The sequence below is a fragment of the Marmota monax genome, unplaced genomic scaffold, assembly GCF_021218885.2.
Source record: "Marmota monax isolate L192 unplaced genomic scaffold, Marmota_monax_Labrador192_F-V1.1 WCK01_AAM20220418_F8-fsc00020, whole genome shotgun sequence".
Taxonomy (NCBI): Eukaryota; Metazoa; Chordata; class Mammalia; order Rodentia; family Sciuridae; genus Marmota; species Marmota monax.
The window spans coordinates 14,870,675-14,877,573 of record NW_026692912.1 but is presented as its reverse complement, the minus strand read 5'-3'; the positions used below and the strand labels follow the sequence as shown (position 1 = coordinate 14,877,573).

Below are 6,899 nucleotides of genomic sequence, written 5' to 3'. Positions count from 1 at the left end.
GCCGGTGTCCGGGGCGGGGACTGGCTTGGCACGGCCGGCGGGACGGGAGCGCGCTCGCTGTCCAGCGCACGCCGGCTCCTCGCGCCCCTGCCCGCAGCCTGCTGCCTGCTGCCTGCTGCCTGCTGCCCGCGGCCAGGAGGAGGCGCCGGCCCGCCACGGGCCCACGCGGGAGGGAGGGCGCGCACCCCGCCCTGGCACGCCCCGCCGCCTCCGGCCCAGGCGGCGCGGCGACATTTCGGTCAGCGGAGGGCGCCGCCGGGACCACCCGCCGAGGGCGCGTTCCTGCCCCGAGCGCCCGCGGCCGCGCGCGGGCCCTGGCGCTCAGGTTCAGAGGATCAGGTGGGTCCCCCGGGGCGCCGGTCCAGCCCCGAAGCTGAGAGCCGCGCGTGGGGAGCCTGGCGCTGAGTGGCCAGGCTCCGGGTTCCGCGCGTGGGTGGCGGAGGTGGCGGGGTGGGGGAGCGGGGCGGGCCGCTGCTCCAGCCCTGCCCGGTGCCTGCCCTGCCTCTGGCCCTAGCTTTTGTTCTGGTGGTTTGCTCTGGTGCCCAGATCTGATCCGGTCTGTCGCCAGACTGTGCCTGTCTCTGCCTCTGTCCAGCCTTGGAGATTACCGCCTGCAAGACTGCGGACCCAGGTCTGCCCCTCCTGGCGTTCGTAGGGTAGGGATGGCACGAGAGGGAGCTCGCGGGGAGCACAGGTTATGACCCTCCCATGAAGTCCTGAAAGGCAGGAGGTGTCTGTCCCGGCAGGACAGAGACTGGTTCTTGCCCGAGACACGATGGGAAGGGGGTACCTCTGGGAAAGGGGACTGGGGTGGGCGTAAAATGAGCGGTGCCTCAACCCGGAGAGCAGGGTTTCGCAGAGCCAAGGGCCAAACCCAAACCCAGCCTGCGGAAAGTTTCGGACACTATAACTTGGGCAGCCAAAGTGCTTGCTGCAGGGGGTGGGGGTGAAGGGAGGCAAAGGGTCCCTTCAACTTTTCAAACTACCTCTTTCCCTCTCAAGAAGGACACCACCCCGCGTTTGGAAATGGCAGGAAAACAGCTAAACAGAATGATTGCACAAACTCTTGAAAAGCATCCAAGAAACAGTAAAGGAGGGAAAATGTTAGCGCGCAGAGAGAGAAAGCAGAGCAACTTGAGATTCCCCGATTTTTCCCTCTGGCGGGTGGGGGCGGGGCAGAGGGTGTCAGTGCTGCTCCTCCCCCCAGGAAGGAACTGAGACCCAGGCTTTGTGGCTTTGCTTGCAGTTTGCGCCCACTCCTTCTGGCTCCTGAGCAGGCCTGGCTGCCTCCTTCATTGTACCTGGGAATAGGTGTGTCTCAGGAGGCAGGAGATGCTGGGTGGAGGCCTGGCCTTGCTGCTTTTGCAGGCAGACGATTTCCCAGGCAGACCCGCAGGTTCCTCCACTGAGAAATAGATTATGCTGGAGACCTTGTTCCCAGGAAGCAAATGCAAAGTGTATTGCCAGAGGCCAGGACCTGAATGGGACTGAGGTAAAGGACGTGATTAACTTCTCTGCTTTTCTGGCTACACTAAGCACTTTTTCTACCTTCTGGGGGGAAGTATCTTGCCTCTCTTACCAGATGGGGCAGGATGCAGGTCTAAGTTATCTGTTACAGGTAACAGATGTTCAATGGCTGAATAAGGCAGAGCTGAAAGACTCCCTAGGGATTTCCTGCTCCAGGAGATTTCAAATTGTGTCCCAGAAGGCCTAGCATCAGCGTGGGGGAGGGGAACCTAGAAGGCAGGGCTCTGCCCCACCCCACCCCCATTCTCATTTCTGACAAAACCAGTTCAGGTCCACCTTTATCTCTTCTTTGTTTTGGTGAGTTCCAGAGGGTGTTTGGGAAGGTGTCCTTATACCTTCTTCTCTGGTCATTTTATGAGATCAAGGGTCTGAGGTCAAAGGTCTGCAAAGCAATTAGGGGAAGGGCTTCCAGTGGTTGAACCTTGCTGGGAAACCTGTCTCTGGAGTCCTAGGCCAGCAGTGGCCTTCCCTGGCCGTGGTGATTCTGGCAGCCGCTTCCCCCAGCTCTTGGCACCAGCTCACCTATATTTAAACTCCAGGGCTCCTCGGCTGCCTTCCTAACCTTCTGAGAGAAGAAATGACTCGCAATCTCTGTACTTCCAGGCCTTTAGTGGGACTTTAAAATATGGGTTGGTCTCACAGGTTTCCCAGCCTAACAGGGTGTGCTAGGCACCACTAACCCGGTTTATAGTGGAGGAGATGAAGATTCAACAGAGAGCGAGTAACCCACTAGCGGCCCCTCCGCTATTAAATCGCAGATGGGATTTGAATACATTTCCGCCTGGCTCTAAGGCTTGAGTTCTTCCATTTCAGCATATCTCAGGATGACTATAAAATGGCTAAGGGACAGATGTCATCCAGATCAGGGTAGGGGTGGGGGACAATGGCTGAACGGGGAAATGTATTAACTAGGCATTTATACAGGTGCATTTATAGCAGAAATAGTATTTTGTTTGAATATGAATGTTTTCTGCCCCGTGCTTTCTTTTTATTTTGGTGATTGTTTATAGTTGCTTATTTTTAAATTTTTAACTAAAGTATAATTTACATATGCTAAAATCCACCAATCTGAAGAGTTTTGTTCCATGAGTTTTGAAGTTGTTTCCATCTGTGTAGCCGCCCCAAATGAGACATAAATATTTACCTGCGTCAGTCTAGAAAATTCCTATTTCCAGTTAATTTTTCTTCTACCCTGTGAGGCCCCCATTTTCTGATTTTCTTACTGATTAATTTTGCCTGTTGTTGGAATGTACTCTTTCAGGTCTCACATCACATCACTGGGTGTGATGTTTTGTATGTGAAACAAACTGCACTTTGTTAATGCTGAATCGTATTCCGAGGTGTGGATATACCTCAGTTTGTCTCTTCTGCTAATGAATATCTTGCTTATTTCCAGTTTGACGCTATTATGTGATCATTCTTGTGCAAGTCTGGGAGTGGAGTTTCTGGGACACCTGCAATATGTGACAACTAGGAATGTTTTTCTCGACAGTATTTGATTGACAGTATTTTTGATTTTTGACAGTATTTGATTGACAGTATTTTTGATTTTTGACAGTATTTGATTGACAGTATTTTTGATTTTTGACAGTATTTGACTGACAGTATTTTTGATTTTAGCTATTTTGATGAACTGGTTAGTGATTTTTACTTTCTGTTTTTCTAATCAAATTTTAATTTTTGGAGAAGACAGAATGAGCAGGGGTGAAATATGAGATGGTGGTGTGAGAGCCACTGTGCACCATGATTTAGCAGAGAAGGAACCAAGTGGTGGTTGCACGGTGACCACAGGAATAGGGATTTCTGGGCTCCGGCGAGGCCTCTGTGTATCAGTGGGGATTTACAGACTTGGTACTTTACATATTCTACAAACTGGGCAAGTTGAGGAATGCTCATAGTTTTAGATGTGACTTCTGCAGCATTCATCTCACCTCACATGTTGGGCTCCCAATCCATGTTTAACTGCCCCTGGAGTATTTCTTCTTGTATGTTGCAAGGCTCTGTAAACTCAACAAGACCAGGAAAGAATTCATTATCTCACGGTGGCTTTCTATCATGGGTCACTGATGCATGCTCAGAAGCTGAGCAATTAAGGTGGGGGATGATAATGAACTGAGTTCCATGCCAAATGATGGAAAGCAGTCTACGCAAGTAAAGCCTGGAAGTTGGATTGGGCAATAAGGAGATTAGGAGCAGTTCTGGTTTGGTGAAGCACTAGTAAGCTAGATGGCTGGTAGGTGAGAAGGTAAGATATGGAGACAGTGCAGTCAGTTCTTTTAAGAAGTTTATTTGAGAAGGTCAGGAGAGAGACTTAACTGTAGGGAGCTGTAGGGAGACAGGGTAAAGGAAAGGATTTTTAAAATGGAAAAGACTGGTGAAGAATAGGTTCAGGGGAAGGATTCAGTCCAGGAGAGGGAAGGGATGGTGGATAAAACCAGGTGCTAGGAGGAGCAGGAGGCAATGGGGAGAGATGACTTTGAAGTAGAATGGATTGTCTCCTTCTGTGAAACTGGTTGTGCGTAAGATGCAAAGACTCACCAATGAGAACATTCTTTGTTGATTCCCCACAGCTCACAACTCCTTGTCATGGCACGTGTGGATTTACATTCATGTATAAGCGTGTATCATTTAGCTTTTGATGCGATCATGCTGCATAACAAACAACCCCAAGCTTAGCTTCTGAGCTGTTTGTTTATTATTCACACAAGGCATTAGCTGCAGTACAGTTGTAGGGCATGGTTTTGTGGCTTTGCTCTAGGTGCCGGAGAGATCAAAAATTTGCTCCAAGTGGCTTCTCATTCTGGAGCCCAAGCTGAGGGAGATGCTTCTGTCTGGTATATACTGTTTTATGGTGAAAGCTGGAATAAGAAAGAGATGATATGATACCTCTTAAAGCTTCCATTCTGCCATTTCCCACTTTCTACTGGTCATAGTCAGTCATATAACCAGATCCAAAGTCAACTCGATAGAGATGTATACTTTGCCTATTGGCAGGGAATGAATATTTGGAAACAATAATCCAATTGACCAAGTGTTTGCTAATAGACTAGTGATCCCTAATCTGTGGGGGATAGAGTCCAAGACCCCCAGTGGATGCCTGAAATCTTGGACAGTACCAAACCCTATGGACACTATGTTTTTTCCTCTAGCTACTTAGTAACTAAAGTCAGACATATATACAGTGGGGGAGATACTGGATGAAGGATGCTTCACATCCTGGGATGGACAATGTGGGATGGCGGTAGATTTCTTCTTGTACTAGCATGCACATTTCAGTAGTACACAGTTGAAAACTTATGACTTGCTTATTTCTGGAATTTTCAATTTAATGCTTTCAGAATGGCTGATCATAAGTAATTAAAACCCCCCAAAGCAAAACCACCCATAAGAGTTTACTATTAAAACTCAATGATACAGGTGTCCACCTAACTCTTGCTCTCCAACTTCATCCCCTTCACACAGCCTACTGTCTGAGACAATTGCTCAAAATGTCCTCTCAAGTCTCTATATCTTTGGGAATAGAATCTCTCTGTCTAGGTGTCATCTCCCATTACTTTCCATTACTGTGACAAAATAACTGAGAGGATCAACCTAAAAAGAGGAAAGGTTTGTTTAGGCTCACAGTTTCAGAGGTTTCAGTCCATGGTCACTTGGTCCTGTGGTTTTGGACCTGAAGCTTTGGACCTGTGGAGGCAGAGTAAGTACATCATGGCAGGAGCACGTGACAGAGGAAGCCTGTTCACTTCACAACAGCTGAGAAGCAAAGGGAGAGAGGAAAAGAAAGAATCAGAGTCCCAATATGCCCTCCAAAGGCACACCCCCAATGACCTAACTTCTGCAGGCTTCACCTCCTAGAGCTTCTGCCACTCCCAGCAGTGCCAGAAGCTGGGGATCAAGGCTTTCACAAGGGCCTTGGGAGGAAATTTATTCCAACTACAGCGCCCAACCCCCACCACCAAATCTCTGGCCTGGTGTAGTGGCTCATCTCTACCAGCTCCCCAAAGAGTCCTCCGAAGTCCAGCCCCGCTGCTCCCACTTAGTTCAGATGCACCCCCTTCAGCCAGGGTGGCTGTTGCTCCTGCCCGTCTCTCCCAGTACACTTCAACACTGCATCAAAGTCTTCCTGCCAGGCACCAGTTCACTGGGTGTTTTGCTCTTTCCAAGGCTCCCTCTGCCTTCAGGATAAAGCACATATTCCTTTGCATGACATCCAGGATCCTGCACGAGTTACACTCTGAACTTCTGGCCTCGTTTCCCCGCTCCTCGGAACATCTTCTCTGGCCTCAGGAATTACTGCCGTTCCTGGAACCCTCTCCTGGCTTACGCCTGCAGCCTTGCCTCCATGCTGCGGCTCCTGCTTAAAGCGCTCTCGCTGCACCCTCCACAAATCCACCTACAGATTCCCACTTTGAAGACCTAGCTTCATCAGCGCGTTCTCTGGGAGGCCAATGCCTTCATCCTGCGCCTGCGCCCACCCCATGAATGAAGCATCCCCTCCTCCCCCTGCCCCCCATGCCCCAGGATCTGGGCATCCTGCCACACACAGCCCCAGCTACAGTTTTGCCACATGTCATTCTTTCTTCCCTTCAAAGAGTACACTACTCACATGACCACAGAGCTCTGTACCTGACACACTCTGGTGGTCAGGTATGGCCTGGGGGACCTGCCGCCTGAGCTGCATCTTTAATGACTGTCAGACCTGGGGCAAGGTGTGTCACCCCTCTGCCTGTGCCCTGAGTCTGCTGATGGGAGCATCACTCCTGAAAGGGAGGCGGGTGGAGTTCCCTTCGGGAGCCAAAGGGCTATGTAGATTTAGTTCATGGGTTGCAGGCAAAAGGTCAGTATGTTTAACCCAGAACTGTTTCTGAAAATCCTTCCAGTTAAGAAAGAAAAAAAAAGAGGAAGTTAAACTATATTGTGTTAATCTCCAGCCAAAGAGCTGATCTGCTCAGCTTGTCCTAACGCAATGCAGAGGCCTCAGAACCCAGGGACATGCAGTCCAGACAGGCCATGGGAGTTTCCTGGACTAGGGCTTTAGCAACCTTTATGTTAACTTTTATTGCCAAACAGAGTCTCATAAAGCAGAGGCATGGGTAGCAGGGAGTGGAGAGCCAGTGCCTCACCCTCACAGTTTTGTGCCCCGGGGGAACCCCTCAGCAGCATTCACAAGGGACCTGGGTGGGAGGCACGTGCTTCCTGTGGCTCTTTTACGAAGCTGTGTGTGGTTGGCAGATGTGAATGACAGGAAAAGATATGGAACTGCCACTTGGAGCAAGGCCCAGCTCAGAGAGAGGGCTTCTGGGAAATGTGGCCAAGAGAGCTGAGTGGTATAGAGAGGGTGGGTGGAAAGAAGGACCCAGAAGAGGTCAACT

General features: G+C 50.2%; 1 protein-coding gene across 10 annotated transcripts in view; it reads left to right on the top strand.

The window, feature by feature from the left end:
* The first annotated feature begins 207 nt into the window (after positions 1–207).
* Positions 208–6,899, top strand: part of Ggta1 (glycoprotein alpha-galactosyltransferase 1 (inactive)) — a 62,652-nt gene continuing 55,960 nt past the window's right edge. For 6 of the 10 annotated variants that reach the window (XM_058581684.1, XM_058581680.1, XM_058581683.1 and 3 more), the window contains exon 1: positions 208–339. The gene's annotated coding sequence lies outside the window, so the exon portion shown is untranslated. Of the gene's footprint in view, positions 340–499; positions 632–879; positions 1,493–6,899 lie in introns of those variants that run through there. The other 4 variants (XM_046451522.2, XM_046451518.2, XM_058581677.1 and 1 more) reach the window with 3 other exon arrangements.